Source organism: Rattus norvegicus, chromosome 9, assembly GCF_021556685.1.
Source record: "Rattus norvegicus strain SHRSP/BbbUtx chromosome 9, alternate assembly SHRSP_T2T, whole genome shotgun sequence".
NCBI lineage: Eukaryota > Metazoa > Chordata > Mammalia > Rodentia > Muridae > Rattus > Rattus norvegicus.
Window position 1 is genome coordinate 24,805,485 of NC_141542.1, and position 21,694 is coordinate 24,827,178.

The 21,694-nt window shown below is 43.8% G+C and overlaps 1 protein-coding gene across 1 annotated transcript in view; it reads left to right on the forward strand.

The window, feature by feature from the left end:
* LOC134480507 (uncharacterized) overlaps window positions 1-10,619 on the forward strand; it is a 32,095-nt gene extending 21,476 nt beyond the window's left edge. The window contains exons 6-7 of the transcript XR_015629381.1: window positions 4,649-4,745; window positions 9,514-10,619. The gene's annotated coding sequence lies outside the window, so the exon portion shown is untranslated. The remainder of the gene's footprint in view (window positions 1-4,648; window positions 4,746-9,513) is intronic.
* The last annotated feature ends 11,075 nt before the right edge of the window (window positions 10,620-21,694 follow it).

A 21,694-nucleotide genomic window follows, 5' to 3' on the forward strand; every position in this document is an offset into this window, starting at 1 on the left:
TGACCAAATTAATAGGATAAACATTAATTTTTCTGTAACACCTCCCAGGACATATAAACATGGTATAAGGGAGTTTAAAGCCATCGGGAATCCTGCACCCAAATCCCGGGGCAGAAAATGCTGAACACCCAGGAATGCAGATAATCCTGAGACCACAGGAAAGAAAGCCACTTCTGACCAGCTCTGCCCACATCTCTGGCCCAATATTAATCTGCATGATGCCTCTGGAAACAGGAATAGAGAAGTCAGTGGCAGGAACCTGCTTGGTTCAGCCTGGGCCCAGAACCTACCTGGGCCCTGAGCATATTTGAAGAAAACCAGAAGCATACAATTCTCTGTTTCCTGACTGTGGCTTTTTTTGATTCGAAGCTCAAAATACCATTTTGTTGTTGTTGATTTTTAGTTGGATATTTTTCATTTCGAATTCAAATGTTATTCCTTCCTTGTTTTCCAGAAATAAGTCTGAATACCATTGCCCTCCACCTCTGCTATAAAAGTATTCCCTTCACCAGCCATCCACTTTCCCAGCCTAGGCAGGACCAAGGGCTGCTCATTCCATTTGTGCCCAAGAAGACCATCCTCTGATACACATGCAGATGGAGCCATGGCACAGTCCCTGTATAGTGATTGGTATTGGTTTAGTCTCTGGAAACTCTGCTTGGCAGGCATGGTTGTCCTTATGGGGTTGCAAGTCCCTTCAGCTCTTTCAATCTTTCTGTAATTCCTCCAACTGAGGTCCAGTTCTCAGATCAATAAGGTTTGCTGCTAGCATTTGCCATTGTATTTGACATGATCTGGCTATGCCTCTCAGGAGACATCTATATCCAGTTCCTATCAGCCTGCACTTCTTAGCTTCATCCACCTTATCTAGTTTGAGGCTGTATATGTATAGGCCACTCGTGGGGTAGACTCTGAATGGCCATTCCTCCAGGCTCTGTTCTAAACTTTGCCTCCCTACCCCTTCAATAGGGATTCTTCTTCTCCTTAAAGGAAGGAGTGAAGAATCAGCATTTTGGTCATCCTTCCTGAATTTCATTTGGTCTGTGAATCTTGGAGAACTTGAGCAATTGGGCTAAATTCCACTTATCAGTGAGTGCATACCATGTGTGTGTTTTTGTGATTGGGTTAACTCACTCAGGATGATACTTTCTGGTTCATTCTCTTTGCCTATGAATTTCATGAAGTCATTGTTTTTGATATCTCTGTAGTACTCCATTGTGTAGATGTACCACACTTTCTGTTCCCATTCCTCTGTTGAAGGGCATTTGGGATCTTTTCATTTTCTGACTATTATAAATAAGGCTGCTATGAACATGGTGGAGCATGTGCCCTGTTGTATGTTGGATCATCTTTTCGGTATATGTGCAAGAGAGGTATAGGTGGGTCCTCAGCTAGTGCAATGTCTAATTTTCTGAGGAACCTCCAGACTGATATCCAGAATGGTTGTACCAGTCTGCAATCTCACCAACAATGGAGGAATGTTCCTCTTTCTGACATCCGTGCAAGCATCTTCTGTCGCCTGAGTGTTTTATCTTAGCCATTCAGACTGGTGTGAGGTGGAATCTCAGGGTTGTTTGATTTGCATTTCCCACATAACTAAAGATGTTGAACATTTCTTTTGGTGCTTCTCAGCCACTCCATATTCCTCAGCTATAAATTCTTTGTTTAGCGCTGAACTGCAATTTTTAATAGGGTTATTAGTCTCTCTGCAGTCCAACTTCATGAGTTCTTTGTATATTTGGGATATTAGCCCTCTATCAGTTGTAGGATTAGTAAAGGTCTTTTCCCAATCTGTTGGTTGCTGTTTTGTCCTAACCACAGTGTCCTTTGTCTTACAGAAGCTTTGTAGCTTTATGAGGTCCCATTTGTCTATTCTTGATCGTAGAGCATAAGCCATTCGTGTTTTGTTCAGGAAATTTTTTCCAGTGTCCATGTGTTCAAGATTCTTCCCTGCTTTTGCTTCTATTAGTTTGAGTGATCTGGTTTGATGTAGAGGTCCTTGATCCACCTGGACTTAAGCTTTACACAGGGCAATAAGAAGGGGATGATTTGTACTCCTCCATATGCTGACCTCCAATTGAACCAGCACCCTTTGCTAAAAATACTATCCTTTTTCCACTGGATGCTTTTGTCTCCTTTGTCAAAAATCAAGGGACCATAGGTGTGCTGGTTCATTTCTGGGTCTGCAGTTCTATTCCACTGGTCTATCTTCCTGTCTCTGTACCAATACCATACAGTTTTATCACTAATGATCTGTAAACTGCTTGAGTTCAGGGATGGTGATTCCCAGGGAAGTCCTTTTATTGTTGAGGATAGTTTTAGCTATCCTGCATTACTTGTTATTCCAAATGAATTTGCAAATTGTTCTGTCTAACCCTATGAAGAATTGGAATCGAATTTTGATGGAGAGTGCATTGCAACTGTAGGTCACTTTGGGAAAATGGCCATTTTTACTATCTTCATACTGCCAAGCCATGAACATGGGAGATCTTTCCATTTTCTGAGATCTTCTTCAATTTCTTTCTTCATATCATGAAGTTCTTGTCACACAGATCTTTCACTTGTTTGATAAAAGTCACACTGAGGTATTTTTATATGATTTGGGACTACTATGTAAGGTGTCATTTCCCTAATTTCTTTCTCAGCTTGTTTATCTTTTGTGTAGAGGAAGGCTACTGATTTGTTTGAGTTAATTTTATACCCAACCACTTTGCTGAAGTTGTTTATCAGGCTTAGGAGTTCTCTGTTGTAACTTTTGGGGTGTCCCATGTATACTACCCTATCCTCTGCAACAGTGATATTTTTACTTCTTCCTTTCCAATCTGTATCCTTTTGACCTCTCTTTTTTGTCTGAGTTCTGGCTAATACTGGGGACAACATACAATGGAGACATCTCAGTAGCCCGCAGTAGCTTTTTGTAAAAACTGGTTGTTTCCATTTCTCCAAACCTTAGCCCTGGACAACGGCTGTATAGATTTCATTTGTGTGTGACTGCCTATCAGTTGGCCTTGGTGTGCACAATTATTGTATTATATCTGACTTTCCTACTTCTTTCTCCTTCTGCTCTGGTAAATTCTGTGAAACTAGATGTTCCTTGATGTTATGATTCTTAGACAATTGGAAATTGATGCATAGGGGCACAGCACAGCACAGCCCTAGTGGCCCAGGTGCATACTGTGTATTCTCATCTTGGAAAAAAATGTAATAACTGCAGAATTGTAGTTCTAGATTTGGGTTTTACTTGCAAAGACAGCTTGAAGAAAATGAGAGAAAATGAATTAGAGCCAACATTGGGACCCCAAGAAAGGAAAAAGTTATTGAAGTTAGGAAGTAAGTTTTACATAATATTATAGACTGGTTAAGGAAGTATAGAATATATAAAATAATATACTAGTAAACTAAGTCTAACTACTGGAACCCTTATGAGAGTCATTGTGTGCAAGGAACAGAACGCTAGTGGAATTAGTGTGCTAAGGGTTACCTTGATTCTTTCTGGCCACTGCCTGGCAGTTTTGCCTATGTCATTTATCATTAGAGTGTCACAGGAAAATGCAATTAGCTGACCTCAGAGCTTTGGACTCTGAAGTATAAAAGTAAATGGTTAAAGTTTAAATCATGATAAGTTTACAATTATTATTATTATATTGGCCACAGGCCTGGGTATAGGGCAAGCCTGAAACTTTGGGGAACAGTTGTAATTCTTAGTTCTTGGTGGGATTTAGTCATTCTTTGCATTTGATTTGGCAATGATTATAAAAGCTCTTTTTTCTACCCGCTTTTGGATTATTAATAACTACAGAACATGTGAAGAGTAAATGAGAGAGTGCATGAGGGAGTGAATGAGAGAGTAAATCACAGAGCAAATGTAAGAACAAATATGAGAGCCAGGGAGAGAGCATAAGAGGAGAATTTGAAAATGAGTGAGGAGAGAATGTGAGGTGTGTATGAAGATTGTGTGTGTGCGTGACAGGAGAGTGCACGTGCTGTGTGTGAGATATGTATGAGGTGTGTATGAAGATTGTGTGTGTGCGTGAAAGGAGAGTGCATGTGGTGTGTGTGAGATAGGTATGAGGTGTGTATGAAGACTGTGTGTGAGAATGAAAGGGTAATGAACAGACGTGTGAATGATTGTGGGAGTTTGAGAAAAGAAAACTGCAATAAAAAAGGCAGAGTGCACAAAAGAATGAGAGTGTGTGCAGCCTCAAGCTGAGAGAGAGAGAGAGAGATTGAGAGAGAGAGAGAGAGAGAGAGAGAGAGAGAGAGAGAGAGAGAGAGAGAGAGAGAGAATAACTTTAAGCCTTGAAGTTGCCTGTCAGTTTGTACCCAAAGAGTCGTCTGTGGATATGTATTATGTGCCTTCAAGATATTCCTGCTTCCAGGTGAGAACTCTGATCCTGTGAGAGGCCAGGAAAGGCTGATAGAATGGCTGCAACCCTGAGGGCAGAGGATAAAATATTTGGCCTAGATCTCCTAATTTATCTTTTCACCTGAATCCTTATTATTAAATTTTCTTACTGGAATAGGACTACGATCCTGGTGAGGGTCTTCTCTCTTGGATACTTAATCATTTCTTCGTTGTCACAGACTGTTTGAGCTTACTCCAGTCACTGGGAGTTACTCACACCTTCAAATTTGCTGAACTTTTCAGATTTCTAACATTTGTGGCAAACTGCGTGGCAAAAGCAATGAATGTTGAGCACTTCACTGGGGTCCAGTGCATATGGAGCTACGGGTGTATGGATATGGTAAGTCCCTAGGAGTTACTCTAAGAAAGTAGGACTATGCTCTTAGGACCCCTGCGTGACCTCACTTCACTTTGCCAGCTTTGTGGGCTTCTACACTGCTGGTCTGAGGAGAACTAAAAACTAATGAAATAGATGTGTAGCCTCCCATTACCTTTGTCATTGTTAGGATATTAGTAGGAGAGGTTTGATTGAAATATACTCTCAAAAATATTAACAAAACCACTGCCTCTTGTTTACCATCTGGATGAAGTACCAAGTTCACAGACAGTTCTTCACAAACTTCTCAAAGCCAGCAAACTGGAGCATGAAGAAAGCCAAGTCCAAGGCATTCAAAACCAGCATCCTCACCAATGACCCCAGGGAAGGCTTTGTTAAAAGAAGGGAGGTAGTGAGACAGTTGGCCCTCATACACTCAGAGAAGACTGTGCCAGGAGAATTGGGGAAGGATTGTGGGAGAGAGTAATTAAGTATCAGTAGTCAGTGAGCAGAACGTAAAGTGAAAAAGAAAAAATACATAAATAGAAATAAAATAAAGGTCTTTAACAAAATGGGACACAATGTATTGCTGAACTAACTCTACTGTGTTTACACTTGCACATGCTTTAACATCTAGAGAGACTAGATGTGATAAAGTAGGATGCCCTTGTCGTTTACATATACTATGTACACAGCAAAGATAAATGAAGTGGATAACATGTAGATCACAGATCCATTGTTCCCTCCCATCTATGTGACTCTGCTTCCCTTTATCAGGACTGTGGAGGCCTCCTCTCATCCAGGTCTCAGGGCTCAAGCAAAATGCAGTCCCCTATGATCTCTGGCCAAGTGCTCTTGTGTTCCCAAAATTACTCTGCCTCAGGCTGCAGAGGCACTGAAGGGCCAGCCTTCACCTTCAAGGTGCAACTGTAGAACTAGAGTTTCATAAAGGTTGCTCATTGTCAGAGTCCGGATGTGCAGGGCCGGACGTGCCTGAGGGAGAGCCAGAGATAGGACTTGCCAAACCAGCTATCAGCCCCAAGGACACTGACCATCCATAGCCACCCCCTCCCCTTCCTTCACCCCCCTGAGTGAGATGAGCCACCCTACCTGCCTGCCGAGCTGCTAGATAACACATACTCCTTGCTGATGTCATTTCGCGCCGAAAGTAACCGTGCACCTTTTGAATTGACCAATCATGTGTAACCGCGTGAATGCTCCTTACCTCCCCTATAAAAACCCCCGAGTTTGGAAGCTCGGGGTCGATTCCTCTGTCTCCTGTGTGAGATACGTGTCGACCCGGGATCCCGCTAAGACCTGGGATCTCGTTAATAAAGCTAGCTCTTGCTGTTACATCAAGAATGGCTCCTCGTGATTCCTGGGGGCACCCCACCCTGCGATCGGAGCGAGAGACGCGGCTCCCCGTTTTGGGGTACGCTCTTTCATTTGGGGGCTCGTCCGGGATCGGAGCGTGACCCCCCGGAACCCCGAATGCCACTTGGAGGTACATTAGTGTGAGTGCTGGAAAGCGGCTGCTGTGTGTGAGTGTGTGTGAATTAAGTCCTGTAGTCTGTGTTTTTCGGTACCGGTTTAAGGTCTTAGTGCACTGTCTGGGCAGATGAAGGATTCCTGCCCTGTGCATGAGAGTCTTAGTGCACTGTCTGGGCAGAAGAAGGTTTCCTGCCCTGTGCACGGGTGGAAGAAGGTTCCCCACCCCGTAGAAAGCTAGCTTGAGAGTGCACTGTCTGGGCAGAAGGAGGATTCCTGCCCTGTGCACGGGTGGAAGAAGGTTCCCCACCCCGAAATGGCGCCTGTGAGTAGATGAAGGATTCCTACTCCGAATAGTCTTTTTCTTTCTTTTTTCCTTTTTAGAAAGCGCACCGGGGGACGCCCCAATCGCGCAGGCTCTGGGACGCGTGAGAGACGTTCCGCGAGCCAGTCTTTGTCGGGTCCTGGCTCTGGGACGTGTGAGAGACGTTCCTCGAGCCAGCCTTTGTCGGGAGGACCCGGCAACTAGCAGTCAAAAAGAGCTGACTGTGATAACCCCTTTGTCTTTGAAGGTGGACCATTGGACGGATGTTAGGGCAAGGGGATACTCTGGAATTCTGTTGGGAGGTAAAATCAGATGGTTCTAAGAAACTTAATCTTATGGACCCCGCTCTAGTGGCAGTGTGTTTGTTGATAGCCAAAGTTAATTTTTAAAACAGTGGTTTATCTGTGCTTGTGCTCGCAGCCAGCTGAGATAAGCTAGAGGAAGATTTAAATTTTGCTTGGGAGTAAGGAATCTTAAAGGCGGAGTTTCAGCCGGTTTGACACTTAGTGCGTAGCTGCCTAAAAGATCAGAAATGCTGTCAACAGGCTATAAAAAAAAAAAATGTTCCAGACACGGATAGAAGGCCCTCACTTCTTCCTGCTCCCTTCAGACGCCTGAAGGTAGGGAGTGCCAGGTCTGCCGCCAGGCTCCAAGGGTGGGTCTCTGAGGGGCTGGAAAATGCCCCACCAATCTGGCTAAGATAAGGAAAAGATATGAAGAGAAAGTTACAGAAACTTGAAGGGTTAAGCTAAGTCACTGAGAGAGTTATTGTAAGTTGCAGAGAAAATAAGTTGATGCATGGTTCAGGGTCTGTGCAGAAAAGTGGACAGCACCTAATAGCTGTAGAAGAAGATGCAGAGAGACTGAAAAAAAAGAAAGAAAGAAAGAAAGTAAGAGGTAAAGAGAGCAGGAAGCTAGGGAAGAAAAGAGACAAAAAGAAGAGGAAATTAGAGAGCTAAAGAGAGATAAAAGACGAGAGAGGAACATATACTGGCCACAGTAGTTAGGGAACCTAGGAAGATAGTACCTGGCAACAGAAGAGAATTCCTGGCTAAAGATCAGTGTGCCTAATACGAAGAAAAAAGGACACTGGGTCAGGGACTGCCCAAGAAGAACAAGAGGGGCCACTGGAGAGCCTCTTGGTCCTAGAGTGCTGGCTATGTACAGAGATAGAAGGGAAGTGTGGATACAGGGACCCAATGCTCTGTGCTCCTATGCCCCCCAGTGGGCCAATATCCAAAGACCTTGAGTGCAAGGGGCTACTGGCAACGAACAATACTTATGGACTGCCCGAAGAACAGTGGACCTTGGCGTGGGCCGGGTAACCCACCCACTAATTCATGGTCATCCCTGACTGCCCCTATCCCTTGCTCATGAGAAAATTGCTCTCCAAAATGGCTTGCGTGGGCTGAAATGGCTGGGTGAGGCCATGTGTATACATATCTACAGACTGTGTATGTGGAGCTTAAGACCTGTCTCAGTGCACCAGTACCTGATGCTGGGAGATGTGTGACTTAGTCCTGATCTGCCTGGAACACATCACTCCTGCCAACCGGGCACTAACAATTATCACCCAATCCAGGACTTAAACTGTGATAGAGTGGCTGATGTTCTGCCTTTGAATAGAGTGTCCCAAAAGATGGGACCACTGGTCAGCTGCCATGGACTAGATTCTCCACCGGTTGGGGACAATCTGGTCACCTTGCTGCCCAATCCGGACCTGGAGCCACCACAGCACGAGTGTCAAGTACTGGCAGAAGCCCATGGGTGGAGGAAAGACCTCTGCGACTGGCTGATTGACCCCTGCTGAAAGCCGAGGCTACCTTGTCCACAGACGGGAACAGTTCTCTTCATGAAGGTCAGAGATAAGTGGGTGCTGCCATGGTGGACAACACAATGTCATCTGGGATGGCTGAACCTCTACCCCCCCAGTACATCAGTGCCGCAGATGCCTTTGCCATCTCTTGGATACCCTGGTGAAGCCAACAACTGTGAGTACTATTCATTGCTCAGGATATCAGGAGGGAAGAGATTCAGTGGCATTGGGCAGTAACAAAGCAGATAAAGTGGCTCGGGAAATGGCTATGCAGGAGCCTATCCTGGTTGAAGGCCTGCAAGAGACAGCCACTGAGAACTAGGATCGGACTAAGGGATGGCCTCACTTAGAATGTAAAACAGAAGAAAAGGCCCAAATTGCTTAAACGAAAAAAAAAAAAAAGACAATGACGCACTTGAGGGGAAAGCTATACTCCCCAGAGAACAAAAAAAGACTCACTTTACCAAATACAGAAATGGACTCATTTAGGAGATAAAAAGTTTGTCCAAGTAGTTAAGTGTATGTAATAGACTTTAAGATTTTAGCCAGAGAGGCAGTAGAAAGTATAAGGTATGACAATAAGTGAATGCTTAGCAAGCAAACAGGGCAAAGAGACCTAGAGAGTTTAGTGAAAAGTCGAAGTGAACTTCATTGAGATAAAACCAGAAAAATATAATCACAAGTATCTCCTAGTGCTTGTAGATACTTTTTCAGGAATAGATAGAAGCTTTCCTCACCAAACGAGAGACAGCCTCTGCAATCATCAAGAAGATACTGGAAGAAATCTTCCCCAGGTCTGGAATGCCCAAGGTAATCTGGTCAGACAACGGCCCTACTTTCGTTGCCAAGGTAAGCCAGGGTGTGGCCAAGTATTTAGAGGTCGATTGGAAATTACATTGTATTTACAGACCTCAAAGTTCAGGACAGGTAGGGTAAATAAATAGAACTCTAAAAGAGACCCTGACCAAATTGACCATGGAGACTGGCACAGACTGGGTGGCACTCCTTCCTTCTTGCTCTCTTCAGAGCAAGAAATACCCCTTCCAGATTCAGCCTTACCCCCTTTGAGATCTTTTATGGGGCCTCAGCCCCCCTGACTGTATTAGATGATGTTACTGAACCAACATGTCATAGTGCCATAGTAATAATGATTTGTGTGCCAGGCTAAAAGACCTACAGGTGATACAGAAAGAAATCTGCTCACAGCTGACAGCAGCCTATGCCCCGGAGACCCCTGAGACATCTCATCAGTTCCAGGTCGGAAGCAGCTACACTGAGCCCAGACACTCGAGCATCGCTGGAAAGGACTGTACCTGGTGCTACTGACCACCCTGACAGCCGTCAATTCTCAGCCCTCACCAGCCACATACTAGCTGTTGGGGCTGAGAGCTGAGACCTAGAGGGACACTCAGATCTTCAAAAAGCTCCCTAGACTTACACATCTGATAAGTGGATACATCAGAAACTGACTGGGAGGTTGCTATAATGCTCACTTGAGGAGTGTGCTTTAGAAACAAGAATTTCATGTTTGCCCTCGTTCCATCGGGATAGGTGTGGAAATAGGCTTGATTTCTATTGCAAATGATGTAACATTGCATATGTTAGTACTCCTAACACTTCTTGGGACTGTGCCTCAGGGATCACAGTCTGTATAAGCTTAGAAGTTCTAAAAGCTAGTCATGACCTTGGTGGATAGGCTTGGATAGTGTCCAGATTAGAATCCTCATGTTAAGACAACAATACCAAGCTGTTATGCTAGATGAAGCTGAGTTCTCCATGAAGTTCTAGGATTAGAACTATTAACCAAAAAAAAAAAAAAAAAAAAAAGAATTGGGGAATGTAGAACTAGAGTTTCATAAAGGTTGCTCATTGTCAGAGTCCGGATGTGCAGGGCCGGACGTGCCTGAGGGAGAGCCAGAGATAGGACTTGCCAAACCAGCTATCAGCCCCAAGGACACTGACCATCCATAGCCACCCCCTCCCCTTCCTTCACCCCCCTGAGTGAGATGAGCCACCCTACCTGCCTGCCGAGCTGCTAGATAACACATACTCCTTGCTGATGTCATTTCGCGCCGAAAGTAACCGTGCACCTTTTGAATTGACCAATCATGTGTAACCGCGTGAATGCTCCTTACCTCCCCTATAAAAACCCCCGAGTTTGGAAGCTCGGGGTCGATTCCTCTGTCTCCTGTGTGAGATACGTGTCGACCCGGGATCCCGCTAAGACCTGGGATCTCGTTAATAAAGCTAGCTCTTGCTGTTACATCAAGAATGGCTCCTCGTGATTCCTGGGGGCAACCCACCCTGCGATCGGAGCGAGAGACGCGGCTCCCCGTTTTGGGGTACGCTCTTTCACAACCACTCTTTCAGTCTTTACAGGCTCTCTGTTACTCAACTGAAGGTTTCAGCAAGGGCCTTTCATCTCAATAACAGAAGCTTACCTAATCCAAAACATTGGGAAGCCATCCTACACTCCTGATTGCCTGCTTACCTGAGACCAAACTACATAGCTCTCCTCTTTATGCCTGTTTCCCTGATTAGAAAGTAAATATTGTGTTCATCTGTGGCATCGGTGGTTAGAATAAAATCCTTAACATGAATAACAGGACCATGCAGAGCATGGGCTTCACATTCTAGGTACAGAGTGAATAGCTAGAGGGAATTACCAAAGAAAACAATAAGAATCCTAACAACAATTACAGAAATTATGAAATGAAATAAAACAAAAACAAAAGCAAAAACAAAAATACCTTGTGGGTGCTGGTATTAAAGGCATGTATTAACTCTGACCAGTTTTTAGGTATTTCCAATAAAAAGCAAACAAACAAACAAACAAACAAACAGCCTTATTACAGTTGCAGCAGGTGCAGGAGAGAAAGCTGGGAGATATCCTGTGCTGCTGCCCCCATGCTGTGATTCTGCAGCAACAACTTCCTTGGGAATAGGAACCTGTATGCAGTGGGATCCCTTGCTGGGCCTGTCATCTCAAAAATAGGGACTTCCCTAATCCAAAACCTTGGAATCCAGTTTACTTCAGGCCAGGAATGAAGACAACCATCATTAGGGAAAGAGCAAGGGGAAAATTACATAGGAAAAAATATGTGCCTTAATCAGAAAAGATCCTCAACTTCTAAGGCCTCCACAATCTCCACCCCTCTCTTCTGAGCTGTGCATAGAGATGTTGTATAACTCCAGATGGTAGGAAAAGGCAGAGTTCTTCCCAGAAAAGTCATACATGATTTTCACCCTGACATCTGGGAGGTGATGTGGCATCGTATCACAGAGTCAGCTCACCCGGGATAAGGACCCAGAAGCCACAGATGACAATGCCAATGGACTCCCTCCTGAACTTATGGACACATTAAAATTGAGGTTTAGCCTAACCTTAGGCCATTCCACTCCCTGCCCATCCACCTGATTTTTATGTTTGCTATGAGTAAAAGATCAGAGTGGAGCCCCAAATATCCTCATGATAGGACTTGGAAATTCAGGAAGAATGATATTGGAGAAGGGATGGCTATGTGGTTACAATGTCGTAACTGGGTTCTGACCAGGAACCTCGTCCTTAGCCAATGGAGACTTTAAGGCCGGGCCTCCTGCTTGTTCCAGTGCAGGCTAAGACTTCAGGGTCAGGCCAGCTCCTGAGACCCACACAGGGCTGCCTGCATACCCTTGTGACTGCATTAAAGCCAGAGTGCTCTCTGCCCCATCCTCTTCTCTCCTCTTTGTCACAGCCATGGTCCCCAAGAGCACTTGTCAAACACCTTTATACATCTATGTCAATCTCAAAGTCAGATTCCCAGAGAATCAATCCCCATAGCTGACCATAAATGAGTATTCTTTGTGTGTGTGTATATATAATGTTGTAGAACACAGAATAGGGATTCTTGGTGAAAGCTTCGTGGACATGTGTCTTTGCACTGGGATCTTTCCACATGACTTAGATATCCTTGCCATGAGGTCATTACCAGTCACCTTGCCATTTCAGTTTCGTTTTTCTTTTGGATGCTATCGCTGTTTGATGTAAGATCCAAGGCTGAACTTCCATACTGGGCTATGGTTCCAGACTTGCTTTACAGCCATATGGCCCTCGGGTTGTTTCCTTTTGATCCTAGAGGTTGATTAATCTTTCCAGCAAGGCTTCCAGTACTTGATAGGTACATGCTGTCAGAGCAGAGTTATACAGAATTCATATGCTGGCCTTCCTCTGATGGTGCTTACCTTTGCCAAGTCCTCAAACAGGGCAGCACTTGGAAAAAAAACACTGCAGGCTAAGAAATCATATATGTGGTTCTAACCCTGGCTCAGTGAAAATGAAAGAGGATTATGGTCTTGGCTTACTGGAAGTCTTATCTCAAGACTAGGGAAGGGGACTCCCAGAGAGCACTAAGCCTTCTCCTCATCCATCATAGTCTGTATAGCCTGTGGCTTTCATTGTTCCCTGTGGTGACCTGAAAATGTTCTAGGTATTTCTCCCATGTTATGTCTCTATACCTAGACATGACCTCAGGTGTACAGTCACATTGGAAATATAAAAAGCCTTGCATCTGAATTGTGAAATTCAATGTGTGTTATATTTAAAATACCACAATAAATGAGTGGCCATTGCTACAGTAAATATTATTAGGGGTTTTCTACCCCACCGTAGATTATTTAGTTCCCAAATAAAAGACACAAAACTTTCAGATTTAGAATAAGCCTTAAAGTACTAGAGCTGGGCAGACATCAACCCTCTGTGCTATTTTTCTGCTTCCCTGTCAATAACCCCGAGGTATTGCTTGCCATGCTCTGCCTGGGCCACTCCTGTTCTAACAGGCTGGCCCTCATGGTAATACACTCACGATCCACCTACCCTATGGGGTGCTGTCTCCTTCCTTCTCCTCCATGTCTTTTCCCTCTCCTCGTGGACCCTGCCTGAGCCCCCAGGCCCAGGGATACTTTGCTCTGTCCCCTCTCTTCTGCCCAGCCCGTGTTGTAGGGATTTTATTAACCAATCAGGGATAACTTAGGAGGCAAAAAAAAATCTGGTATACATGAGGATCTCCTTGTCTTGGAGCAACCAGACCTTAGGGGACAGAATTTAGCATTTGAATATACAGCAGCACAGACCAGCCCATTAAAGGCCGATCTACTTTGTAGTTGGACTCAAAGCTTGGCTCTCACACCCATTAGATGTTCAACTGTGGAGAAGTTATTTTACCTTTGTGTGACTCAATTCCCTTATCTTCACAGTGAGGATGATAACGAGTGTTTAATTCACAGAGTTGTCTTTGGGACTGACGAGTTAATATATCTAGTATTTAGACATTAAGCACCATCTACTTTGCATAATTAATAAAAGTCTGTTGAAAGGGCAAAGTAATAGAGCCAGAAGAACATTTTATTTGGAAATGGGGCCATATAACTACCTCTAATAACAAACTCAGAATCAGGAATGGTGGAAGACCAAGTCCAGAGAATTGTGAAATCAAGGCCACCCTGGGCTGCCTAAGAAGATCCTATCTCAAAATATCAAGACAAGTCATGGTCGTAGTAATAATAAATCAAGAAATAGCCATTGTAAAGAATTTACAAAAAGCAAAGCAGTGGAGCAGAGTGGATGCTGTCTGTCAAATCCCACTGCTGTCCATCTCTGGGACCAAGTATGTATCAGATCAGTGATGGGAATGGGGTGCTGAGAGCCTGGAGCAAAGGGATGCTGGCTGCATGGCCACATGTGAACAGTGCTAAAGCAGGACTAAATGCTAAGAAAAAAAGCAGTATGCAAAACATGTAAATTTTAATGTCCTCCAGAAAGGCAAAACCACAATAATTTTACTGTTTGTCAAGCTGCTTCTGTCACCAAACTTCTAATATTGGTAAGGATGTGAAAAACTCTTGTGATGCAAACCAGTTGCCAATAAGAAGAGCAACCAGTGTCCTGACCAAGGTGACCTGGATGCTGTCAAATAGGCCGAGGCAGCCTGGACAGCCATCAGAGTATGTTTAACACACAGATACCTGTCATTTCAAAAGGGGGAAAATGAAGCCTGACTTTTCCCCCCACTTTATGCAAAACCAAGAATACTCCAGCATTGAGGCTTACAAATAAAAATATACCAAGAAATTTCATAGAATATATATTTCTCTTGTGTGTGCTACTGAGTGTGTGTGTGTTTGGTGTGTTCTGTGTGTGTGTATGTGTGAGTGTGTGTGTATGTGTGTGTGCTTGTGTGTTTGAGTGTGTGTATATGTGTGTGAGTGTATGTGTGAGTGTGTGTGAGTGTGTGTGTTTTGTGTGTGTTTTGTGTGTGAGTGTGTTTTTGTGTGTGTTTGTTTTGTGTGTGTGTGTGTCTGTCTGTCTGTCTGTCTGTCTCTGTGTCTGTGTGCACTAACGCTTCAATTATCTGCTATGGTGAACACTGTCCCCAACTCAATTTTGGAGATTAGTGTTAAGCTGTGAGTAGTATGTGGAGAGTGGTCACAAAGAACATTAGGAGTCCTCTTCTGTTAAGTTGTCTGAGACTTCCAAATGCTGCATGTTGTGAGTGGGTCTCACATCTCAGCACACTAACTCTATTAAGTACAATTCCCGTGTGTTTTTCTTAAACAATTTTCTATGAAAATCTTTAAAAAATTTTTTCTCCCATTCATTTTTTGGGGGGCCAAGGGTCTTTGGTGTTTTTTTTTTTCTTGCTTACTTTAGGTCCACAGGATTTTCTGTAGCCTTTGAAGAAGTCCTAGTTAGGACACTGGATCTGTACAGTTAAGGGAATTAACCAGTTCACTGAGCACATTTTTTCTTTGTTTGGTTTCTGTTTTTCTTTTGAGATCTCACTGTGGGAGCAGAGGAAGACCTGAGGAAGTGCAGCCCTAAGAGGATGTGTGCTGTAAACCTGATATGACCATGCCTTGGACCCAAAGCCATTTATCCATGGGGAAAAGGCAAAGGCCCCCGTGCCCCTTGAGGCTCAGAGACATGACAATGCCTTCTCAGGATGGTGTTGATAGTGTGTACAGAAAAAGTCCACTCTACCTTTCTCCCTGGTCCCATCTGTATATTTACAGCCTGAAGACTGCTCCCTGCAGAGACTGCTCCTACTGAGATTAGCTAAATCTGCCCCTTGTCAGTTGCATATGCATAGTCCTCCCCTCCTTGTTTATCTGCATGTAATGCCCACCTCCTTGCTGCCCTGTGCAACAGCCCTGCTTCCTGGCCAGCTCTATATAATAAACATGCTGAGCTTCTGGGATGCTGCATTTTCTCCAGCTCACGGACCCAGCCTTCCCCATGTATGTGCGTCCAATGTCATTCTTCATTTCCTCCTCACCCCTGGTCAGGCCCAAGTCCCTGGAGCCACACAAAGGACTTGGCAATCTCAGTCTGCTCCACTTTGAAGGAAGTGCTTTCTAAACTGAAATCTAAAGCACACAGTGGGTAAGGCTCCCTCTCAAGTGTCTTTGGTGAGGGTTGGGGTGGGTGTGAGACCAGTTGCATTATGACTATTGCAGAAGAGTAAAGGATTCACAGTTTGCTTTTGGTGAAGCTGAGCTCCCCAAGAGGCTATCATTGCCAACGTTTTCCCAAGTCACATTCTAGGAGGTCAACTGACTCCTAGGTGAGTCTTTGGTTACACTGCTTCAGTTTTCTGTGGCTACACTGTCCAAATGGCACCCACTGGTCACACATGGCTATTTGAGATGAACTAAACTTAGAACTAAAATCTGCCTCTTTAGTCACAGCAGGAAAACCAGGAGGCAAACAGCCAGCCAGAATCCATAGCCAGAAACACAGCAGATATAGAATATTTCTATCATCTAGAAATTTCTCCTGGACAGCAGTGGTCTAGGTTCTTGGTGTCTGGTTTTTCCTTCAGGGAGAATTATTTGCTGTACTAATATCAAAAGGTTTATTTTTAAAGCAACTTTACCAAAATATGACTTACTCACCTCCAAATTAATCCAGTTTAAGTCTACAATGTAATGGTTCCCCATAAATCTATCTGAGTTCGACGGTAGACCACGGAACAAAAGAAAGACAGTTTATGCAGTTATGCAAAATGGTATGCATCAATATTGACCACTGCAAAGTTATACTGTACTACTTTTGATTTCTTCAAAATTCAGGCCTTTTATTGATAGTTTTACAAAAATACATTATCCTAGAGTTGAGAAAATATTATACAATATTTCATCTGGGCTTTTTATTTCATTGAGACTTTAATATTTTTGCATCTTTTACTAGTATTGTTAGATTCTTTGTAAGAGTTTTATTTTGTGGATTTTTTTGCCGATCTGGTCACTATTTGATGCCATTTCAATGTTCTCAGGCTTTTGATGACAATAATACCACAATGATAAAGTGATACTCATTTTCTTGAGCCATTTACATATGTATATACACACATATATGGGAAGTTATGTATACATATTTCCATGCTATACTGTGTAGAATACAATTCTATTATACGTCAACATATACAGTTTGCTCAATATGATTTCTGTGAATGTTATCAGTCATAGGGAAATATTAAGAGCCTGAATAAACATGGACAATATCTGCAGAATGCACATAAAATTGAAGATGGTATATAAGCAAAAGTGTGAAGTATATCACGTAGAGCTTTCATATCGAATGCACTTTAAAATTTTAAATATTAAAAAAATTTAAATCATCTTTACCCAGTTTCATGTTTTTTTTTACAATGTATCTCCTGGATGATTTGAATTATATATGCTGCTCAAGATCCTTTTAACAACAGTAACCTAATGCCTTACATGTGTTTCTGATATTTCTATTCACTTGATCACTGTTCAAAAATTGTACCAAGTTATAGCTGTAATTTTTTATCACTTTAAGAATGTAAATTTCATGTGTGTGTATATACTTTTGATCCTAACTCTTTGGAGGCATAGGCAGGTGAATCTCTTTTTTGAGTCAACCTGGTCTGCATAGAAAAACCCTATCTTAAAAAAATCAATCAATAAATTAGCAAATAAAAAAAGAATTTAAAACACTTGAAATTAATATGAACACAACCACATCTTTAATAACAATTGATTTTTTTATTGCAGATAATTTATATAATCCATTTACAAAATGTTATATAGTGTCATATGGGAAATCAATTTCATCGTAAAACAAACCTGCTTTTCTCTTTTCATTGGTTGCTCTTAGTTAACATTTTCATACACATATATAATTTATTGTGATTATTCTCTCCCCCCACATCGTCTCATCCCCACCCGTATGACTTAAACTTATACAATCTTCTAAATTTAGGCTTTCCAAATTTAGGATTTCTTTTTTATTTATTATACATTCCTTTATTTTTCCATCTACATTTTATGATATCTTAATAAGAAACCCATTCTGTCATTAGCACTCTCTGTGCTTGGTAGGAGACATTCACATTCTTCAGTAGCTTGTCATCAGTGCAAGAAATGACATCGAGGTCTCTTTCTCTGTCTCTCTCTGGCGCTGGCTCTCTGTCTCTGTCACCCTCTCCGTCTTTCTCTGTCTCTCTGTCTCTCTCTCCATCCCCTCCCCACTTGTTTTGTTTTCTAATACAAGGTCTCACACTTTAAGCTAGCCTTGAACTCAAGGCAATCCACCTACCTCAGCCTTGTGAGTGTTGGGATTGCAGGTATACACCATCTTGCCCAGTGAATTTTGTGACTCTCGTACATCCCTTTACTATTTCTGAATTATTTTTAATATTGCTGTGACCCTTTTCTAGCTTCTAGATGTAGATACATTAACTGATTAGAAGGTTTTATTTTTAAAGATTTATTTATTTATGTACATGAGCACTCTGTGTGCGAGTGTGCCTGCATGTCAGAAGAGAACTTCAGACAGAAGAGGGCATTGGATCCCACTACAGATAGTTGTCGGTCACCATGTGGTTGCTGGGAATTGAACATGGGTGCACTGGAGAAGCAGCGCTCTTAACCACCAAGCCATCTCTCCAGCCTGATAAAAAAGATTTTAAATTTCATTCTTTTTGTGTTTGTTTACAATCTTTCTTTTTGAGAACACTGTGATGGAATGTCCAAATGGTAATTAGTGGCGGTTGGTAGAAGGAGCCATATGTGTGATGCTGCCATATGTGTGTGGGGCTGGCAACAAGGTGCAGAGCCAAGACCCCAGCCCCGTGCCCTGAGGCTCGCCTGCTGGACCTGGGCTCTGAAGCCCCATCAGGATGCCTTCAGGTGAGGACAGCAGGTGGTGGCTTGCACCCTGCTGAGCCGGCCTAGGAGAGTGGCAAGCACAATCACCATGCCCAAGCCTCAAGCCTGGGGCAGCTGGTGAAAGACCATAATCTGGGAGCCGCGTCTCTCACTCCAATCACGGGATGGGGTGCCCCCAGGAATCACGAGTAGCCATCTTGATGTAACAGCAGGAGGTAGCTTTTATTAACGAGATCCCCGGTATAGCGGGATCCTGGGTCGACACGTATCCCACACAGGAGACAGAGGAATCGACCCCGAGCTTCCAAACTCGGGGGTTTATATAGGGGCATTCGCGAGGTTACACATGATTGGTCATTTCAAATGGTGCACAGTTACTTTCTGCGCGAAATTACATCAGCAAGGTGTACATGCTCTCTAGCAGCTCGGCAGGCAGGTAGGGTGGCTCATCTCACTCAGGGGGGTGAAGGAAGGGGAGGGGGTGGCTATAGATGGTCAATGTCCTTGGGGCTGATAGCTGGTTTGGCAAGTCCTATCTCTAATACCCTCTCAGGCATGTCCTAACTTTTTGAAATTTTAATTCTTCATTCCCCACTTCCTTTTGGGAGTAGTTCTAATCCTAGAACTTCATGGAGAACTCAGCTTCATCTAGCATAACAGCTTGGTATTGTTGTCTTAACATGAGGATTCTAATCTGGACACTATCTAAGCCTATACACCAAGGTCATGACTAGCTTTTAGAACTTCTAAACTTATACAGACTGTGATCCCTGAAGCACAGTCCCAAGAAGTATTAGGAGTACAAACATATGTAATGTTACATCATTTGTAATGGAAATCAAGCCTATCCCACACCTATCCTGATAGAACCAAGGACAAATATGACTGAATTTCCCTCTAGGTCCCAGCTCTCAGCCCCAACAGCTAGTACACGACTGGTGAGGGCTGAGAATTGACAGCTGTCAGGGTGGTCAGCAGCACCAGGTATGTTCCTTTCCAGCGTGGCTCGAGTGTCTGGGCTCAGTGTAGCTGCAGTCTCCGACCTGGAACTGGTGGGATGTCTCAGGGGTCTCCGGGGCATAGGCTGCTGTCAGCTGTGAGCAGATTTCTTTCTGTATCACCTGTAGGTCTTTTAGTCTGGCACACAAATCATTATTACTATGGCACCATGACGTGTTGGTTCAGTAACATCATCTAATACAGTCAGGGGGGCTGAGGCCTCATATAAGATCTCAAAGGGGGTAAGGCTGAATCTGGAAGGGGTATTTCTTGCTCTGAAGAGAGCAAGAGGGAAGGAGTGTCACCCAGTCTTCGCCAGTCTCCATGGTTAATTTAATTTGGTCAGGGTCTCTTTTAAAATTTTATTTATTTACTCTACCTGTCTTGAACTTTGAGGTCTGTAGATACAATGTAATTTCCAATCGACCTCTAAATACTTGGCCACACCCTGGCTTACCTTGGCAACGAAAATAGGGCTGTTGTCTGACCAGATTACCTTGGGCACTCCAGACTGGGGAAGATTTCTTCCAGTATCTTCTTGATGATTATCGAGGCTGTCTCTTGCAGTTGTTGGCTTCACCAGGGCATCCAAGAGATGGTAAAGGCATCTGCAGCGCTGATGTGCTGGGGGGTAGAGGTTCAGCCATCCCAGATGACATTGTGTTGTCCACCATGGCAGCACCCACTTGTCTCTGACCTTCATTCATGAAGAGAACTGTTCCCGTCTGTGGACAAGGTCCTCGGCTTTCAGCAGGGGTCAATCAGCCAGTCGCAGAGGTCTTTCCTCCACCCATGGGCTTCTGCCAGTACTTGACACTCGTGCTGTGGTGGCTCCAGGTCCGGATTGGGCAGCAAGGTGACCAGATTATCCCCAACTGGTGGAGAACCTAGTCCATGGAAGCTGACCAGTGGTCCCATCTTTTGGGACACTCTATTTAAAAGCAAAACATCAGCCACTCTATCACAGTTTAAGTCCTGGATTGGGTGATAATTGTTAGTGCCCTGATTGGGTGATAATTGTTAGTGCCCGATTGGCAGGAGTGATGTGTTCCAGGCAGAACAGGACTAAGTCACACATCTCCCAGCATCAGGTACTGGTGCACTGAGACAGGTCTTAAGCTCCACATACACAGTCTGTAGATATGCATACACATGGCCTCACCCAGCCATTTTGGCCCACGCAAGCCATTTTGGAGAGCAATTTTCTCATGAGCAAGGGATAGGGGCAGTCAGGGATGACTATGAACTAGTGGGTTACCCAGCCCACGCCAAGGTCCACTGTTCTTCGGGCAGTCCATAGGTATTGTTCGTTTTCAGTAGCCCCTTGCACTCAAGGTCTTTGGATATTGGCCCACTGGGGGGCATAGGAGCACAAAGCATTGGGTCCCTGTCCAGCACACTAGGACCAAGAAGCTCTCCAGTGGCCCCTCTTGTTCTTTCTTGGGCAGACCCTGACCCAGTGTCCTTTTTCTTTGCATTAGGCACACTGATCTTTAGCCAGGAATTCTCTTCTGTTGCCAGGTACTATCTTCCTAGGTTCCCTAACTACTGTGGCCAGTATATGTTCCTCTCTCGTCTTTTATCTCTCTTTAGCTCTCTAACTTCTTCTTAACTTTCTATCTCTTCTCTTCCCTAGCTTCCTGCTCTTTTTACCTCTTTCTCTTTTAACCTTACTTTCTCTGTAACTTATACTAACTCTCAGCGACTTAGCTTAGCCCTTCAAATTTCTGTAACTTTCTCTTCATATCCTTTCCTTATCTTAGCCAGATTGGTGGGGCATTTTCCAGCCCCTCAGAGACCCACCCTTGGAGCCTGGCGGCAGACCTGGAGCACTCCCTACCTTTAGGCGTATTGAATTCAACAGGCAGAAGTGAAGGCCTTGTATCCATGTCTGGAACATTCTTTCTGGCCTCCAGTAGGATTCCGTCTTTCCTCAGTGGTAAAGAAGACCTGTAACAGTTACTAACAAGCATCTCAAATGGGATGCTGAGAAAACAAGAGAATCTTGAGAATAGAGGTCCACTGAAGAGGGCAAATAGCATTTAGTCACACAGCTAAGCCAGGATGCTTTCTTGGGACAAAAACGCCTTGTGTCTGTGAAACAGAAAAGTGAGCAGAGGGGCAGCCACATCGAGAACAAAAAGAGAAAGAAGAAAAGAAAAGAAAAAGCAGAAG